The sequence below is a fragment of the Polypterus senegalus genome, chromosome 10 (assembly GCF_016835505.1).
Source record: "Polypterus senegalus isolate Bchr_013 chromosome 10, ASM1683550v1, whole genome shotgun sequence".
Classification (NCBI taxonomy): Eukaryota; Metazoa; Chordata; class Cladistia; order Polypteriformes; family Polypteridae; genus Polypterus; species Polypterus senegalus.
In genome coordinates this window covers 75,270,405-75,291,691 of record NC_053163.1, presented here as the reverse complement: position 1 = coordinate 75,291,691, position 21,287 = coordinate 75,270,405, and the positions used below count along the sequence as shown (strand labels likewise).

At 36.5% G+C, this 21,287-nt stretch overlaps 1 protein-coding gene across 5 annotated transcripts in view; it reads left to right on the top strand.

Moving 5' to 3' along the window:
• Positions 1–21,287, top strand: part of enox2 (ecto-NOX disulfide-thiol exchanger 2) — a 918,217-nt gene that overhangs the window by 185,575 nt on the left and 711,355 nt on the right. For 4 of the 5 annotated variants that reach the window (XM_039765987.1, XM_039765986.1, XM_039765984.1 and 1 more), the window contains exon 3: positions 6,711–6,804. The gene's annotated coding sequence lies outside the window, so the exon portion shown is untranslated. The remainder of the gene's footprint in view (positions 1–6,710; positions 6,805–21,287) is intronic. The other variant, XM_039765983.1, reaches the window with a different exon arrangement.

The window sequence follows — 21,287 nt, the reverse complement described above, 5'->3', positions numbered from 1 at the left end:
CTGCAGGGTGGAGCTTCCATGTCCTGTACCCGTGGCCCCCAGAGCAACCAGGAAGGCAGCCCCCACGTGATCCAGGGTGGGCTTTGACCCTCTTCCGGTCCCTCACGGCGTCCCGGCCAGGTCGTTGCCCCTGGCATCCCTGACAACAGTTTGCAGTACCACACTGTCCTGTAGGTGATGCTATATAAATTCCTACACTGTTGAATTCAGGCAAGTGCAAATGCAAGTTTGTTGTCAGTAGCAAGAGGACTGACAAGTTCAAAACAAAAGTAAAAAGAGTGGGCAGAGAAGTTTTAATATGACTCATTTATTTCATGTTAAGAATGAGAGCTGATGGAATTATGTTTTGACTTCTAATAGTCCTTTGCATAATTACCTAGCATGTAGCTATAAAAAGTGGAGGGATCCATCCTGGTTGACATTTTGGAGGTCTAGTGCCTCTTTTTCTGTTTATTGGATGTGTTGTGTGCTGTATAAGCAATGCTTGGCACATTTTGACTACAACACAAATGTGACTACTTTCAAAGTTATAAAACATTCAGTGCATGTTGGTCAATATAACATTTTATATAATGTGTCATGGGGAAAGTGAATACTTCATGGAAAAACAAACAGAATCACTTTCATACCTTTTCACACGTTGCCATCCCCTCCACTGCCATGACTGCATCCTTTTAATGTAAGAGACACCTAAGGACAAGCAAAGAATTGGATGCTTTTACTTTATCTGGAAAGAGTAACGAAAAACAGCAACTTTCTTGACAAGTCTCTAATGTGATTCAGAGGTAATGTTTGCATGATTATTTTCTGAATAACAGTAATAACCCCAACTTGCAAGCAGACCATCAGAGTTCTTGAGAATAAAACTATAATGCAGATATGGTATTATCACTGTGCTGTCACATTCATATTGCCTTTCTAAAATGATAACGAGTTCTAAGCTCCTCTGGCTCTTTTATTACAAGTAACATTTATAAATTGGCATTATTGGCAGAATTTTAAAATCTTTATAAAGAAATACAGCTGGCATTGTAAATAAATACAGAAAAAAAATAAATCTTACATCTGTTTTCTTTTGGAAAATAAATTATTTATGATCTTGCATAATTTTGCAACCTGTTTTACTTTTTTTTTAAATTCTTGCTTCAGTGAGTCTAAAATAAAAGTACTTGGTTTGAGAAAAGTGTGTTTTATGCTGGATGCAACTACTTGTTGGATTTATATGTGGGTTCTATGTGTAGGCCTCTTCAAATTGTGAGTCTAGTTTATTTGTTGGAGTGGAAGCTTTTCCACAAATACATGTGCGATGCTTAGTCTATATACTCACATTGTAATTACAGAGTAAACAAAAGATTTTTCTTTTTAAGTGTAATATTTAAAAGCTTTTATTTCCATAATTTTGATCTCAGTTAATTTAGAATACCTTCCTCTACCAGCTAAGGAATGTCCTGCATTGCATGCATAATGTACGAGATGAGTATGATTCTCATAGAGATTGTACTGTTGCATCTGTGAAATTAATGCTTATTGATTTACTGAGCAAGCTTAATCCAACTTTAGCACCATCGGACACTGGACCAGATCCAGGAAAGTTCCATTAACTTCTGTTGTACTCCTTTGTATTCATTGGATGGACTCTTTGGTCAAATATTCATATTATATCAAGATACCTAGCCCTTAGCCAATATTAATTTATATTTTGTACAGTTGTAGCCTTACAGTTGCAAAATAAAAATTTGGTAGGGATCCTAAAAATCTAAAAACATTTGAATTCCTTAGAAGACCACTCAAATATATTAAAATCTAATTGAAGTAGTTGGTCCATTTGTTTTAAATTTGTAAGGTTTCAAATTACCAAACCAGAAAGAAACGTTTCTGCAAATGCACACCACCCTTGGAATAAACATGTATGTTGTGTTAGACCCTTTTGTTAGTCTGTTCTATTAAGAAATGGGTTGAAACTTTCAAAGACAGTAAGCTTTCACTACCCTGATGTCAAATGAAATTAATGTACCATTCAATCAGATGTTGATATGAAGTACAGTAATAGTGTTTTTTGGGGACAACTTCTTCAACTTCTTCTTGTTACTAAAACCTTAAATGCACCAGTAAATCCCATGTTTGAAAGTTCAAGTAACCTTAAATGTTAGTATGTAGTTTTTTTTTCATTTTTGGCAGAATTTAGATCGATTTACTATATTTTCTAATACAGCTTGTAATCTTTTCCAGATATTGCTAATGCTTATGATATGAGGTGTGCCTTTTTATCTCCTGAAATGATGTATGTATTTTATTTTATGGCTGGTGGGGAACACATTTTTTTGCATCTTTGGAGCAGCTTATGAATTGGCACTACTTGGGAAAAAAAAAACCTTCTCTATTACTTATATGTAGTCTTTTTCAATTATGAAATAAAATATCAGATTTTATATGCTTGGAGAACAGTTGTACAGAAACTTTATCATGAAGCATTGAAAACCACTTTGGAGCTTATGTGGGAAAAACCTTTGCTTTTAGGAGTAGGGTGTTTTATATTTATGTATCCATTGTACCTAAACCCCAACCAGCTCACCCTTTACTTAATAATGTGTTAAATCTAAATCAGTACAAAATAAATGCATCCCAGCTTGCTGTGATTTCTTTAATTTTCCTTGACTGATTTCAGGTTTACCTGTGGTACGTCATTTTGCTGATTTTCTGCCCTTCCAGTAGCTTCATATTTGTAATATTTATTTCCTCTCATACAGCATTCATTGGCATGCAAAATAATTTTTTGACTTTAATGCAAAAATTAATATTTGTAGTCTGAGGATATTACATACTGTATTAAACCATATATTAAATTCTCCCATCCATTTTCTATACGGGCATGCTTACAAAGTGGCATTGAGAGAGCACTTGTATCAAAGCAAGAAAGTTCCCTAGAATTAGTGCCAGTCATTGATAGTGCACACTTACTTGCATATGAACAATAGAACTATTTAGAGGCTCCAGTCAACCTAACTTAACGTGCCTTTGAGATATGAAGGACAATTGGAGCACCCAAAGATAAACCTATCCAAACAGTATTGGACTTAATAGTTCACTGTATATGAATATTTACTACTTACTTTTGCTTGGTTCAATGTCAGATTATTCAAAAATAACAAACCCAGTTTATCTATCAAAGCTGTATTGCAATTCCCATTATTACAGTACGATCATATGTTGTAAATGTAGTATTTTGGAAACACTATATAGTTTTCCAGCACATAACCAAAATAATGAATGGACGTCTTATTCCTCAGTCTTTTTTTTATTTTTATGTATAGCTTGTCTTTTGCATAAACGCAAGAAAAGTGTCCATTGGTCAGTTTTCACCTACCTGCTTCACAAAAGCCTGGTACTCACCCTAGTTAAAAATAGAGAGCCTCTAGTTTGAATTAGAAAACTCCTCTGTGAATTAATGGTAAGCTGCTAGCTGTCTGCTTTTTACCTGTTGACTGTGGAGGTCTGTACATTTTCATAAAGTACAAATAGTGCATAATTCTGTACATCCTCTCTTTGGCACACTGGCAGTCAGGACTTCCAGCTAATGTACTATAATTACAGAAGTGTGTTAAGAAACATTACTGGGGCTCCTTTATATCAACAACAATATGTTTGCATAGTGCTAATGAGGACTGGGACTGCCAAGTCAGAAGATTTATTACTTTTTAATTTTCTTTCATTTCAGTCATTCTAGTGTGTTTTAGACCATACTGTGTGCATTTGTTTATCTACCCACCTATTAATATATTTAATGAGTTTCTGTAAAAATCCAAATTTCCCCATGGGGGCAAATAAAGTCCTATCTGTCTATATGTCTAGGGCACAGTAGTCCTGTTTCATTTTTCTTTTTTAATTTGTTTAATTGCTTGTTAAGATACTTTTTTTGCTAACAAGCTGCTACTCTGTGGTGAGGTATAAACTGCAAAGTGCGGCATATGATATTTTGAAATAAATGGAAGAGGGAGATAGTTGAGGGCTTGATTGACTGAATAACAATCCGCACTAAACCATTGTGGGATAAGGCCGGTCTATCATCCCGGCCAATACCCCCAGGCCGCCAGGTGGAGTCCTGCATGCAACATAGAGGTGCCCCGAGTTCCAGCAGGGCATCATGGACAGTGGAGTTTGTCATCACAGCCCTGCTGGATACCATGGGGACCTCCAGGGGACGCTGCAGGAAGACACCGAGACTGTGGATTCGCCTATAACCCGGAAGTACGTCTTAGTCAAGGCGATAGAGGGAATGACGTACTTCCAGGATGAAGAAGAGGACTTTTTATCTGACCCGGAAGTGATATGAGCTCACATGGACTGAAGGATCGAAACACTTCCGGGTCAGAGAATATAAAGGACTGTGGGAAATCCCCTGATGATGAACTGAGCTGGGTGGAAGGGTGGCAACGCGTCTGGGAGTGGTGGATTGATTATTGTTATTGAGAATTATTGTGTATTGTATGAGTATTGTGGAGAGGAGGGTGCTTTGTGCACTGTTTATTAATAAAAAGTCATATTATTGGACTTTTACCTGGTGTCTGATGTTTGATCTGAGGGTTCAAGAGGACGATAGTGCCCTCTATCTGTCACACCATTAAATATTTTGTTAATTTTTACCTACACTTATTGGAACTTTTAGTATAGCCATATAAAAGCGGAAACAGGCTGGTTTAGAAAGTCTTATGTTTTTTTTTTGGACCCTAAATAATAAAGTAATGTTTTCATAAACTTGCAAAAAATTACTTCAGACTTAACTTTGCCTCAATCAATTCATCACTTCACTAAAGTTTTTCTATATCAGTTTTGTGGGGGCCCACAATACTTGACATAAGGCAGGATAAATATCTCAGTGGACTATCATTGGGCAGCTCATTCGTTTCTCTAACATAGTCCTTTTCTGACATGCTGTATAAAAGTGAAGATGGAGATAACCCACAAAGACATGGCAAAATAGGCAGAATCTGCAGGACAGGAGTCATATCTTCTGAACATAGTCCCAATCCTTGTCATCGGCTTGCCTGGCCACAATCCCGTTGCTTACCATAACAAACCATCACTGTCAATCAATCAATCAATCAATCAACATTTATTTATATAGCACATATTCATACAAAAAATGTAGCTCAAAGTGCTTTACAAAATGAATACAAAAATAGAAGACACAATAAAAAATAAACATAAGTCAACATTAATTAACATAGAATAAGTAAGGTCCGATGGCCAGGGTGGACAGAAAAACAAAAAACTCCAAAAGCTGGAGAAAAAATAAAATCTGGAGGGTTCCAGACCACGAGACCGCCCAGTCCCCTCTGGGCAATCTACCTAACATAAATCAAACAGTCCTCTTTGTATTTAGCGTTTTCATGGAAGGACTTGATGATGATGGTCACGTAGACTTCTGGCTTTCAGTCCATCAATGTTGGAGCATCATGATGCTTTGAGTAGGTGGTGGTGCAGGCCGCCACCACAAAGAAACCGGAAAAAGAAACAGAAGAGAGAGTTGGGGTCAGTACGGATTTTAGAGCCACTATGAATAGTTATTGTGATGAATTGAACATACAGAGTATCAGTATTAAGTTAAAGTGAAGTTATAGAAAGGCCATGTTAAAGTAATGTGTTTTCAGCAGTGTTTTAAAGTGCTCCACTGTATTAGCCTGGCGAATTCCTATTGGCAGGTTATTCCAGATTTTAGGTCATAACAGCAGAAGGCCGCCTCACCACTTCTTTTAAGTTTAGCTTTTGGAATTCTAAGGAGACACTCATTTGAAGATCTAAGGTTACGATTTGGAATATAGGGTGTCAGACATTCCGATATATAAGATGGAGCGAGATTATTTAAGGCTTTATAAACCATAAGCAGTATTTTAAAGTCAATCCTGAATGACACAGGTAACCAGTGTAGTGACATCAAAACTGGAGTAATGTGTTCGGATTTTCTTTTCCTAGTTAGGATTCTAGCAGCTGCATTCTGCACTCGTTGCAAACGATTTATGTCTTTTTTGGGTAGTCCTGAGAGGAGTGCGTTACAGTAATCTAAGCGACTGAAAACAAAAGCGTGAATTAATTTCTCAGCATCTTTCAATGATATAAGAGGTCTAACTTTTGCTATATTTCTTAAGTGAAAAAATGGTGTCTTAATGATCTGATTAATATGCGATTTAAAATTCAGATTACAGTCAACAGTTACCCCTAAGTTTTTTATTTCCGTTTTAACTTTTAATCCTAATGCATCAAGTTTATTTCTGATAACCTCATTGAATCCATTATTGCCAATTACTAAGATTTCAGTTTTCTCTTTATTTAGTTTGAGAAAATTACTATTACTGTGTTAAATAACATTGTGTTTCTAACCTTTTTATTTTTTCCTTATGAATTTACCCATTTATTTATGTTTTTTTGAGCAGACGTAAAGAATAAACATGAAAAAATTGAGAATTATTGTTTCATGATATCATTTAAATATTACCCATTCTTAGTGTTATGCAACTTTTTAAAACGGTAAACAAACCATTTTTTGGTTTAATGACTAATACATATCATGTGGTATATTATGTTCCCATTTGCTATTAGTGACGTTTAAACTAATGTAACATTACTGATAATAATAGATGTATGTTATTTTCATGTAATATTATATGGAGCACTCTCTTTGATTTAGATTTTTAGTGATTTTATCTGGTCCACAGGTAGAAGAATGTAGATGGCTTGAATGGACGTAACATTGCCACTCAACTTTGTGTGCTCTGCAGTTTATTGGCCAAGTCATTCAAAGTGATGTGGGTAAGTTTATTGGCATATTTTCAACGTTTCTGTCAAAAGCCACTTTCTTTGTTGTTAAATTACTATAGAACTGTGCCTAGCTGTGAATTCAGGTGCAGTGAGCAAGCAGATTTATACAGGGCAATATAAAGTAACAAGCCATACCTTAGTAAAAGCAGTTTTGCAGCCGGCCATCTTAGTTTCTCCAGAATTTAATTTCAGTCTCTGTATAAGTACCCATGTGACCTGAAGTTTTTTTTTTTTTTTTAAACAATGGAAGCATATTTTAACTTTCATTTTCTTCATTCCACATAGATGTATGCTTATTCATCATATGTGGTTAAATATGAAACCTGGAGCATATAAGGGTAATAAAAGTTATTGCAAACAATTTGCAAGTTTACTGTGAAGGGGGTACTTCTTTATTTACAGGTTGTTTCAAGATATAAAACAGTATATTCTGCAACTTTAATTGATCTCAGTTTAAAAACACTATCCGTTTCATTCAAAATGCCAAATTAAAAATCCTTTCTAAATCTTTGTATTGATATTAATAGTAGTCGTATAGTATGGTGCCCAATATCAAATCTAATCAAACCTTCATCAATCTATCATTTCCCAAACCTGTTTATAGGATTGCTAGAGCATACCTAAGCAACAGTGGGAGCAAGGCAGGAAGCAGTCGTCAACTATTGATTGCAGCACATATGCTCTTAGACAAGGCCACTTCAGAGTGCTCGGTCAATATAACCTGCATATTTTTAAGATATATGAGAAAAGTAAAATGACTGATTATACTTTAGTGTTACCTTTTCAATGAACCAACACTGATTGCTCACTGAGGTGTGAACAGTATTATAAAGGGTAACATAAAGGCTTAGAGCATTAGAGACTTTGTTAGCTTTGTTAATTCTTAATATGACTTTGGTTATTTGTCACCTTTTTGCTAAGACATTTCAAAGTTCCTTCAATTTACCAATCCATTTTGAAATAAGTTTAATCCAGTTGGATCATTAGGTGCATCTTCCACAGGACTGAAATCAGCCCTTTACATGACTGCAGTCCACTGCAAGAGACAAACTGGTGCATGCCCGCGCTCACTAAGATAAGACCCGTTAACCTAACCTACATGCCATTGGAATGTGTAGTGAAAACCTGCAGAAAATCTTATGAGACAATCAGCAGGCTAGGATTTGAACCCAATCTTATTTAATGGTTCTGTATTTAAGTATTCATTTCTGAGTTAAAATATTTAATTTTTCTTTTTTGAATTAAATAGAGTTACTTTCTTTTGTGTAATTTGGTAAAAAAACATTTTTTAAAACCCTTTTTCCTCTAACTAAAGTGATACAGGTGTTATTTCTAATTTTGAGGTAATTTTCAAAAATGCAGTGTTAGAGGTTAAATCATTTCAGTTGGATGAGCATTCCATTAGGTCTTACCGACAGCAATGTGACCATATGCAGAAAGCTATTTTTCATCAGGACAGGCCTTGAGCTCTGCCTGTTACTAAAAGATTTTATCCTGCAGGCCTTTGCTTGTTCAACATCAGTTACTGTCACATGAATTCAATATGTTACTTTTTCCTTATTTAGACCATTCTTTGCGCTGATGCCTTTCAGCTGCCAGCAAATAGGATTTCAGTAAAGAGCTGTCTTTTGTTAGTTGGTTGAACACCCAAAGTTAGAAAAGAAAGAACAGTTTCTCAGTTGGAATTGTTGTAAGAGGTAAACAGCACTTACTAAATAGTGCATACAAATTGTGGAAAACTAAAAACAAGGGTACAAGGGTACAACAAACCCATGGAGGCAGTTGATACTGGTACAGCTTTCATATCTTACAGTGTGTTAGTGCCAGTACAGTTGCCTTGAATAGCAGAGACTGTTGAAATTCATAAATGAAGGGACAGCAATAAAAAAATATAGTGAAAAAGGTGATGTGTCTTGAATGTGCAACTTAAAAATTAACTTAACCTTGTCAACAATTTAAAATGAGGAGCCACCAAGCTGATCTTTATAAATGCCTAAATGCTGCTTGCCCGGATTTTCCAACTGTCAGAAAGCCAACATTGGGAAATCTCAGCTGTTTTAGAGGTTTATTGTATAAGGTGTAATCTGTGTAGGCGAGCATTTTATTCTGTTGGGACAAACCGTGAGTAGCAGGAATCTGATGATGAACTGCCATCTGATAGAAAACTAGTGTGGACCAGCTTGTGTTCATTTGGTCGCCTATTTCATTTGGAGCAAGAGTGCAGCAGCAACAACATGAATGAGGATACAAATTATCTTGTAAGCTAAGAGCTCTGTCCACTGACTTTCTCTTCATGATTTGTACCTTCCTACTGAGTCAAGAGTCATTAATCAATCTTCCAATAAACATTCCTCTAACACATGATCAAGGTACTTAAACTACAGCACTACATTTAGAGATCACAGTCAGATGTGGCAGAAATTATGTCTTAATTCTAAAGCAGCTGAAGTATAAACCTAAGTTAGCCAAAGTTGAGATCTCCAGGTCTTGTCTGCACCTTATTATTCTGTTTATGGAAATCTGAAAACCCAGGATAAATAAAAAGAAGCTTTTAAGGGAATTGACTTTTATTATAATGGCTAAATGCAAACATAACTCTAACTCTGCAAAAACGGGGCCTAATGGCACACAGCAGCAAGTCTACAACCCCTCTGACTAGATGATCTCGGACAATTAGACATGAGCCTTTTCCAGGTCCTCAGAATAACTGTACTCATGATTATCAAATTCCTGCGTCCCCGAAGATATTTGTTTACGGGCAAGCAGTTCATTGACTTTTCTCTGTCCAGGAGATAACCTGCATTGTTCGCTCTGAGATCAAGAATTCAGGGTAAGCTAAAGTATATTTTTAAGAGCTCTGTATAAGAGTTCCCAGAGAAGGGAGACAACTGAATAACAAAAATATACCCTTTTAAAGAACATCAAGATGTCTGTCCAGAGCCACCAGGCCTACACCTTCGCTTGCTTAATTGTTATATACTGTATATATATATATATATATATATATATATATATATATATATATATATATATATATATATATAAATATATAAATAAATTGATGTATGTATTAAATTGATGTAGTCATTTAATTAAGTATTGAATTACATTATGCAGAAATGCAAGCATAGAGTATGATTGTGCATTTTCTGTTCAGTCTGTTATTGGTTATGGCCAGTGTATTACAGTTAAATGTATCTGAGTGTGCTTTGAAAATAGTTCTACTTGAGTATAACATTTTCTGTCTACTTTCACTTTTACTTAACCTGCATTTTCAAACACAAACAGATATTATTAATCCTATATATTTTACCGGACACATTTGTAATTGCTATTTTAAACCAGAAAACATAAAGGCTATTGAAATATACACAATGTTTTACTCAGTCAGTTATATGAAATAGGGCTCTCCATACTGTAAGAAAATTCACATGTGTAAACAATTGTGTTTTTCAAATGTGCATCACGGGCAGGGCTGAATGTTTGGGTTGAGGCTAGATATTGTTGACAAGCAGGCCCAGTCTTCGTTATTTCCATAGCTGATGTTACCGCATTCAGAAAACTGTCTTCATGGCAGATTCCTGAATGGGGTGGGCATTTGGCTAATCATTGGGCAGCAGGGAAGTTTATTTGTGCTTTCATGTGTTGTGGTTTACTCACCTGGTTGTTTGTGTGTGTTGCTCACGTGTCTTGTTTCATTATTCTGGGCAAAACAGCTCCAAAACTGATCTTGAACTAGTTGGAAAAGTGCAAGGAAGCACTGAAACTGGACAGAATAAAGTCTAGGTAAAGTGCGTTATTAAACATTATTAGGTTTTACTTTGATGACAAAATGTTTTTATTAATCCACCTATGCCAGTAGTTCAGTATTATTTGAACAAAAATCGAGGGACATTATTGGGGCTAAAGAATGCCTAAAATGCTTTCAATTCAAATTAGTTATAATCAGGTGTTCGCAATTTGAAAATCCAGTTCATGAAGAGGTCTTCAGGAATAAATTGGCTCCTTCTTAAAGTGGGTGAATTTCACTGTCTCAAGTTGCAGCTACTTGGCTCATACTTTAGTGACTGTAATACAAGTCACACTAAAAAATGGAAGGTAGTCTGTATTATTTTAAGCTTGAAAGAATTTTATTTTGAATTTATATGAAATGGGCAGTGTCATGGTGGCACAGTGGTAGCACTGTTGTCTTGCAACAAGGAAGGTTCATTTTCTGGATTCTTTCTTTGTGGAGTCTGCATGTTTTCCCCATGTGCACAAGGGTTTCCTCCAGGTGCTCTGGTTTACTTCCATGGTCAAAAGGCATGCAGGTTAGGTGGACTGGCAACGTTAAATTTGGTGGTGCTCTGTCCGGGCTCATTCCTGCCTTGCGCCCGACACTTGCAAGGACAGGCTACAGCTTCCCCGTGATCCTGCTCTGGATAAGCTGCTATCAAAAATGGATGGATATAATATGAAAGTAAAAAACTACTTGTAGTTTTTTAACTCTTTCAGGGCTGATGTTGACTTTTGTCGAAAGGAGGAGTTGACGATAATCGGTAATTGAATGTAAACTGTGACAAAACTAACCGCTACGTTACTCTCGTTGCTAGAAGGAAAGTTAGATCCATTGATTTGACAGAGATTCACTGCACTATCATGAGCAGCAAGGTGCACGCAATGGCAAAAATGGCCCTGACATCTGGAGAGAGATCAAAGCAAATGCATAAAGCAATATACTCCGTGGACGGCGTCTTGTATGTTATCTCTAAACTGGACTATGAATTGTTAGACTCAGTTTTTGATACAAGTAATTGAAAACGAATGCGAGGTTCCAGCTTCAGCTGACTGGTCGTGGTGCTGGCAAATGTTCGCCAGGGATGATTGCCACTTAACAATGATAAGAGGTAGAAACCAGATTGTAATGCACTGTGACCGTGACCGATGCTGCTGTCCCACCAACACGAAGACAGCCTGGCTGCAAGCCTGCTGCACATTCTTGGCAAACTGGCAACCACAGCATGCAGCAGCAGACATTTTATACTGATTTCTGAGTGAAACCGTTGTTTTTTTGGAAAAAATATTCAGCCCTCAAAGAGCTAATGGGCATTTTCATGACATGAGTTATTTTCTAGAAAAGTAATCTCTACTTTTACTCCAGTATGGCTGTTGAGTACTTTAGTTTGCCTATCATTGTCTCATTATACTTTAGAGACTCGCCATTGATCATCATCCGGTGGAGTAAAGTCCCACATGGAAAATTGCCGTTGACCGACATCCTGCACCCCCTTGGAGAACACTCACCAATTGACTTCTGGGGAGTTTGTTGTAGCCATGTAAGCAACGACCCATTGTAAGACTTTCTGCAAATTGTTTGCAACCTTTTCTCATTCACCATAATTATAATTCACTATTCAATGTTACCCAGTTATCAAAATCACTTACCCCTAATTTAAGAAACACTGCTTTATACAGTACTGGTTGTGAGTACAGTACATATAAACTACCGGATCAGTAGTGATAATTCAAAGTTTTATAGTAGTCTTTGATATGAATCCTGGGTTGCAGTCACTGTCTTTGTGGTGTTTCCTCATTCTGCCTTTGTCTGCATGGATTTTCTTTGAAGTGCTGTCCATTATGGATGGCTCCTCCTTCTAAAGCTGATCCCTGCCTTGTATCCATTTCTGCAGCATAGGCTTCAACTCTCATGACCCGGAACTGATATTGAAAGGACGGATGAAAGTATTTTATAGCAAGCAATGCCTTGGACCGTGTTTTTGAATATTACAGCTCAGGGGGGTCTGATCTCTGTGATGCAGCTAAAGATTCTTGCAACAGTCATTTCCACTCATTTTTATTAAATATGCTACTACTACACTGCTATTACTACTAGTTCGTAATAGGTGAAATATTATTTGAATTATTAAAGGAAGTTCGTTTTACTTACTTGGTCTTTGCAAAAGCAAAGCTAATTTTTAAGAATTTGTATTTAATTTAGACATTTTTATTATATGTAATACATTTTATATTACAAACTTACTTGCACAACAATCAGAAAGAGATCAATGAAAATAAAAGTACCTTAAAATTTCAAATAAATTAATCTTTTAGTATGTTTTGTTAATGTAAATTTCAAAGTTGCATTTATGTTAGTGCAGTTTTAAGGCAGTGGCATGCATAAATATTACAGGTTTTGTGCCATGCACTTCAGTTTCTTCTGTCACTCTAAAATGCTATACTTCCCAATTTGCTACAGCGGAAACTATAATAGCACTTAGATGTGTTTGTCTTCAGGCAGCATTTTCTGCCTGTATAATCGAGTCCTGAACTGTTTATATTATCTTGACATTCAGTGAGCTGTGTGCTGCCAGCAGCAGCTAAGTGATGGGGCTTATTTGAAAATATTGTGGATGAACTGAAGTGGTTCTTCATTAAGATATTTTTAAGGCTGTTTCATTTTTGTGACTCACTGTTGGTAAAAACACACAGATAGTTGATTAAGGCTAGGTTAGAGGCTTTCAATTTGCTGGGTGGCTGTTGTGTGATTAAAGTTTATCTCTGCTTTGTTGCTTAAAGGCTATTCTTTCTTGGAATTATAGGTAGAAGAATTTCTTTGTGATAGCTTGCCTTCTGTGATTTATTGCTCTTTGTTTACAGAGGATAGCGAGAAGGCAGAATATTGAAGCAAGCTGTCATTTTCTTGCAACCCCTGGTCACACTGCAGCTGAACACAAAACATCCAATCCATTATATGAACCTAAGTCTTTTTTTTCCCTTTTATTTTAGATTGTCCTTGATTGTTGGTTTTAAAACTTTGGCAATTTGGCTTTGGTTAAAATACATAAAACTACTTATGGCCATTACAGGTGTAAAATTAAATGACTGGTTTTATGCTGTTCTGGTGTGAAGTAAAATGCATAACGTTCTGGGCTCATATCATTTTTGTGTACAAAGTTGAGCTGGATTTGCAGGAGAAGATTCTTTTGTACAACCGTCATCCTTTTGATTTTAACTGAGGCAGCTGAATTGTCTGCCATGATTAAAAATGAAAAAATCAATGGAATGCACAACAACTCTGTCTTTCATAATACTTGCTTTACATCTGCTTCTGTGCCGTTACCAATTTAAAAAAAAGATTTTAGGAGAACTTGAACGGATTGCTATGGCACAGTGAGGTCAATGAGGTGCTGACAGTCAACCAAGATCACCAACAAATGGCACTCTAAAGATTTCAAAACTGACATCAGGTTACCTTTTCTATGATTTGTAACTGTTGTCTTCCTAGCTCTTTGGCTATATTTCTGACCTAAGATTAAGGTAAAAACAGGTGTAGCCTGTAAACATTAGGTGTCAAAAGAATGGTCCTTAAAGCTGTTTGATACAGAGATAGATGCTGGAAGCTGCATGAGCCAGTCAAGGAACAGCATATACAACAGGTTGCATCCACTGATACAGTCATGAATCCACTAAAATCTGTTCACAAGGGTAATCTTGGAAATAAATATACATGTTTGCATCTGTCTTACTGACCTCCATGTTTGTAGAAAATCATCCAGAGTGATTCATTTATCTTGAAATTACCTCACAATTGTTTGGCAGAAAGGCGACATATTTTGTTTTGAGAGGAAAATGCTTCACCAATAATGATATTTATTATATTTTCAAACACCACTGAGCTCCAACATGTGACTTAGTCCTAGATCCAAAACACAGGCATCTCCTGTAAAGAATATAACAAGAATATGGCAGCAGCAACCCTGTCTGTCACCAGAATCAGAGCAACTGTTAAATAACTGATATTGTGTCTCAAGACCTCAAACTGCATTTATTAGTTGTGTCTTTAAAAGTACAGAATAGCATGAGAGCTGTGTGGTATTTCTGTGTCTAGGTGCAGTTTTCTGTTTAACAAAGTATATTTTGCATAGTTAAGGTATCCATAATCAAAATGATAAGCCCACTGTTTGCAGCAGTACAGGATTATAGTTCACTTTAGAATACTCTGTTCAAGAGTTCGCTGTAAGTAGTCCTGAGTTTCACATGATAATGCACTTATCTATTGAACTGACCCCAGGTCATAATTATCGGTATTTATTCAAGCAACGCCTTCTTGTCAGTATTTGCTGCTGTTTTCACTGAAACAGAATGTAATTTTGGCTGAAAAGGGTTAAAAATGAAACTGTTGGAAATCCAGCGAAGCAGAAACTTAATTATTTGTTGATGAATTGAGACTGATGAACACATGAGCCAAGTTGTGCAGTTCTGATGGCACTTACATTGGTTAAAAAGCATATAACCTTGCACAAAAGAACTGCCATGTACCTGTGTAATTTCTCAGCCACCAATAATGCAATTGAAAATCACAAGATGAGGTCTCAGACCATGTAGTAGTTGTAGATCAGGACTAGCTGGTAAACCTAGAAACAAAAGAGGCACTACACTTTCTTAACCCAAAATAAAAAAGGTATTGAAAAATACTGCTCCATAAATTAAACGGTCAATCATTAAATGTCTTTGTCCAGACTAGTAACAAAAATAGTGTCTAAAACATTGTGCTTATCTGTAGGCTGTACCTGGGAAAGGTACATTACCATCTGGGCTTTGTTTTCTAAAATATGGTTGCCCAGAAGCTCTGAGCAAGGACATCAACCTAGAAGGCAAAACATTTTCTTTGGGACTAAAGAGTACTCAGTTCCACAGCACATCAAGCAATAGACATGTTAAATCCTGACTGTCGATTTGCACCACCTACTTGCACCGTGTTTTAATTTGGGAAAATGGTTCAAGGGATTAAAACATAAGTAGGCAAAAATCAGAGAGAAGAGGTCCGATACTTCAATAAAATTTACTTATTCAATTATAACATATAAATACATATGAATGGGTTATAGAAATAAATATATATGCTTAAAGAGACAAACTTATACTTACAATAACATACATACATACAGTAACATACATCAAAAGACCCAGAGCCATCATCCTAGACCAGTAGACTGAGGGAGCCCGCATGTCAGTCTCGTCAGAGGATCAACCCATGTGCCTTTGATCAGATAAGACCGGGCGGTGTGCGCCTTTCCCCACGGTTGAGCGTCCAAAGAAACTGAGGGCAGAACCTTCCCTTATATACTAATTAGGTGTCCTTGCCCAAAAGCGGCCTACGTGGAAGCAGTGTATGCAGAAGTGATCAATTTCAGCCTACCCCCTCCTTCCACGGGACACGGCGCTATGCTTTTCTTATACTCGGCCTTGAGACTAGTGCCTGATACCAGAAGACACAGTAATATGCTTACATGTGAAAAAAGCCTCTCGAAGTGAAAAACAACTCCTTACATAGCCTTGGCTGTATCTTTAGAACATTCCCAGCTGTTTTTCCCAAAACATTAGTTTCTATAGCTGATTCTGCACTGAAGCGACCAACGCCCATCTGCTTTCTTGATTCCCCCTCCCTCTCTTTATTTCACCTTTGCTTTTTACAGAGAAAAATCCTTCCATTACATTCCGGCCTGAGTATATTGGTGTGCCATGACAAATGCTTCTCATGTATATTACTCCCATTGTTGGCCACAGTACCCAACCCATCACCCACTGGATTTGAGGCTTCAGACCATCAAATGGTGCTGCAGTTACATAGCTTACATTCACGTGCTTGCAGTTTGAACAGAATTTTTGACACATGCTCTCAAAAAAGACTGATTATCAAAAGAATTAAAACAGAAAATGCAGTTAACTCCCAATTGCCAACAAATATCCATTGCCCACAATGAGACTACTCCCTCACTCTTTTTAGACCCACTTTATGCTGTCCACACTCTGCCTTGTCTTGCCTTTTCCCAGCCTTCTCATCTCTTGTTCTTAAATCTGCCATTCTTTCTTGCCATGGTGGTTTTAAAAGTCATTGATATCGGCAGTGAGTGGCAAAGTTAGAACACTACATCCCCCAAAGAAACAAAACAGTAGTTCTGTGATGCTGTGAAGCTCCTGGGTACAAAGGGGAGGCAAACCCTAAACCAAAAGTAAAGTGTTTGTGCATTTGAAATATCTAAAAAGACAAATTCTGTTAATTGTTGTCATTTTTCCCTAATTTTCTTTTTTTAAAATATCTACAATTGCTTCTTTTATGCAAAATTTTAGATTATGGAGTTTCTAGGAATATATGTTCCCCTATACCCTTTTCCTGAGAGGTGTCTAAGGTTAAAACATGATTGCTTCAAGTTTATTTTAATTTTCAAAATTTAAGGTAGTTATATTCTGCAGTTGTGCTTGAAAGTTTGTGAACCCTTTAGAATTTTCTATATTTCTCCATAAATATGACCCAAAAAATCATCAGATTTTCACTCAAGTCCTAAAAGTATATAAAGAGAAACCAGTTAAACAAATGAGACAAAAATATTATACTTGGTCATTGATTTATTCAGGAAAATGATTGAATATTACATATTTGTGAGTGGCAAAAGTATGTGAACCTTTGCTTTCAGTATCTGGTGTGACCCCCCTTTGCAGCAATAACTGCAACTAAACGTTTCCGGTAACTTTTGATCATTCCTGCATACTAGCTTGGAGGAATTTAGCCCATTCCTCCGTACAGAACAGCTTGAACTCTGGGATGTTGCTCGCTTCAGGTCCTTCCACAACATTTCGATTGGATTAAGGTCAGGACTTTGACTTGGCCATTCCAAAACATTAACTTTATTCTTCTTTAACCATTCTTTGGTAGAACAACTTGTGTGCTTAGGGTTGTTGTCTTGCTGCATGTCCCACCTTCTCTTGAGATTCAGTTCATAGACAGATGTCCTCACATTTTCCTTTAGAATTCTCTGATATAATTCAGAATGCATTGTTCCATCAATGAAGGCAAGCCATCCTGGCCCAGATGCAGCAAAACAGGCCCAAACCATGATACTACCACCACCATGTTTCACAGATGGGATAAGGTTCTTATGCTGGAGTGCGGTGTTTTCCTTTTCCCAAACATAACGCTTTTCATTTAAACCAAAAAGTTCTATTTTGGTCTCATCTGTCCACAAAACATTCTTCCAATTGTTTTCTGGTTTCGTGATCTTTAGCAAACTGCAGACGAGCAGAAATGTTTTTTTTGAAGAGCAGTGGCTTTCTCCTTGCAACCCTGCCATGCACATCACTGTTGTTCAGTGTTCCCCCGATGGTGGACTTATGAACATGAACATTAGCCAATGTGAGAGAGGCCTTCAGTAGCTTAGAAGTTACCCTGGGGTCCTTTGTGACCTCGCCGACTATTACACGCCTTGCACTTGGAGTGATCTTTGTAGGTTGACCACTCCTGGGGAGGGTAACAATGGTCTTGAATTTCCTCCATTTGGACACAATCTGTCTGACTGTGGATTGTTGGAGTCCAAATTCTTTAGAGATGGTTTTGTAACCTTTTAAGCCTGATGAGCATCAATAACTCTTTTTCTGAGGTCCTCAGAAATCTCCTTTGTTCGTGCCATGATACACTTCCACAAACATGGGCTGTGAAGAGCAGACTTTGATAGATCCCTGTTCTTTAAATAACACAGGGTGCCCACTCACACATGATGGTCATTCCATTGATTGAAAACACCTGACTCTAATTTCACCTTCAAACTAATTGCTAATCCTAGAGGTTCACATACTTTTGCCACTCACAAATATGTAATATTCGATCATTTTCCTCAATAAATAAATGACCAAGTATAATATTTTTGTCTCATTTGTTTAACTGGTTTCTGTTTATCTACTATTAGGACTTGAATGAAAATCTGATGATGTTTTAGGTCATGTTTATGCAGAAATCTAGAAAATTCTAAAGGGTTCACAAACTTTCATCACCACTGTATACTAAATGAATACTAAGAATAATACTAGAAACTCAATCAATAGGTGGAATCAAATGAACTGGCAAATAATATTGAAAAGCAAGTGAAAAGGTAAAATGGCAGATGTCACAATTACACGTGTTTGATCGATATAGCCAGTGTTCAGCTTGTTGCAGCCCTCTTCTGCATCATTCTTGTACAGGAGGAAGTTATTTTTCTATAAAGTGTTGCTGTTGTTTTTCAGCAAGGGTAGATTTCAAATTTATGTTTTAAGTCTCTCTTGTTCATTTTTGATTGTTTTATTTATGTTAATATTACTTTTGTTAATTATTTGCATTATTCTTTGTTTTCCAATTGTTTCTATGTATGTATTTCTAAATTGCCCGGGATATGTTCCGCCTGTTTTGTGGTTGGCCCCTCAAGAGGCCATCTGCCAATGATCACTAAGGATTGCCCTCCACCCTATAAATTCAGAGGGTTGTCCGTAGTTTCTGGCAGTTCATTCAGAATATATCCTGGGAGTCTGATGTGTTCTGGTGTTTTTCTGTGCCTATGCTTTTTTAATTTCTCTGGATTTTTGACCTTTGTGCTCTGTTTTTTGACTTTGCCTTGGGTTTTTGTACTGGGACTGTGTTTGCCATGGATTGTGTTGTGTTTTTAGGCAACTCCATTTTGTCATTATGCTCTGCGCAGGTTCTCTGTGTGACAGCAATTTTGTGAAAAATGAAACCTTTTTATTTTTGTGAAGTTCCTGTGTTTTCCCATTTATCTAACTGGGCTTTGGCAGTATATCCCCCCCAACATTTTGGGACTTGCTTGTCTTGAGACTCCTAGTCATAATGGTTGGTTATGTACTCTCTGACATATTTTGTTGTGAATTGAAAATAAGGTGGGCTTTGTGTTGTACTCACATACAACTACCCTCTGAACATGAAAATCCTATTTGTCCTGGCAGCAGCCTTGTTTCACGGTCAAGTTATTTACGTATTGTAAATGGCATGCGGATGTCAAAGTCTTGTTTCTGCATATTTTTATTTGATTAATTATTAATATTAATGTAATTTAAATTCTGATACTTTTCTACAAAGTTTCATAACAATTAAGGTTTTTAAATAACATTGTATCTTAAGCTGTGACTAAGTGTATAGCAGGCAAACTCCTCTTAGCGTTTTAATAAATAGAATAATGTGAACCCGCTGATAGTTTCACACTGCAACAACCTCTTCCATGCCACACTACCTAAGTTTTGCTCAACAATATCAAAAATACAGGCAGAATAGGCAACTCAAAATGCAATGCAGGAAAATCTTTGCCATTGTATTAGTTGTGGCAGTTAGGAACGTCAACAGAGGAAATAAAATTACAAATGAACTCAAATAATAATAAAAAAGCATGTTTGATCAATGTAACATGCCTTTGGGCTTATTGCAGTTTGGTTAACTGCAATCTGTTGATTATGCATTCTCAGGAATATTTTTGGAAATAAAAAGCATTGTGGGCTTCATTTTATTGTAATTACACATTCCCAACGTTGAAACTCCAGAGCTTCCCCCACTGAATTTGCCCTGGTTCTGACCCTGCATTGCAGTCACGATAATTATATATTATACTTTTCACTGCCAGTTGTAGATGAAATGCGGATGTCATACAAGTCCAGCTTGCAGTGTAATTTTATCTTATTAATTGATATTAAACCTATTCAAATTCTGGTGTTTTTCTGCACTGTTTCAGTTTTTCTAGAAATATCCAGTAGCATATTGAATTCTGATTGAGTGTTAGTAGGCAAACTGTGTTGAAATTACACCTATCGGTATTTTACTATATAGATGTTAGGAGTGTCAGATTTTTTACGTGTATTGGAAAACCTGTCTGTTTTTATTGTTTTATTTCTTTATTACAGTTCTGTTGTGGCTATTTATAAATCCTAACTTCTCATTCTTTGGAGCTCACTGCTCAGACCTTGTGTACATAGCAAGTTTTATTTGCAAATGAGAGATTTCTTTTTTCTGTTAAAAATATCAATTTTAACTTAATTTTAATTATCATCTTGTATAAAATAATGGTACCACTGTTCAGAGTTGCATAAATGGTGATACTCTTCTCATTATCATATCACTGTAATCAGGCATGTAAGTGAACAAGAAAAATGATTTTGGTAAAAAAAAAAAAAAAACCTAGCAGAATTTGTACATTAGAATGCTGAACTTTTTGAATGGTATGTTTAATTAACGTATTAATATCAGCTGTGTAAGAATACTTTTTTAATTGTATGAGTACACTTCCTGTCATTTTTTCTTTGTGGACTTCCAGTGTCTAACGTTGACACGAGAGAGAAACAAACACCTTGCATTTTGAGTAGAAATTAATTGGTGCAGGGTGTTTTTGTTAAACCATCATTACAACCTTGGAAATCACACAGGGTTGTCTTATAGCACACTTAACAAAGGTTTAAAGTTTAACTTTGCTAGTCCCACAATATTTACTGTGTAATGTGTTATTGCCTATTGGGTGTGATGTAGCTAATTCAAATGGTGGTACAACTGTATTTTGCCTCAAGTTGCAGAATGGCATGTGCTGGCCTTGTTCCCCGTCACATTCTTATCAGTGTAATATCCTGTGCTTGATGTATGGGTTGTACAAGATTTGCTTTTTTCACTCAAATTACTGTGGCAGAGTGGTACT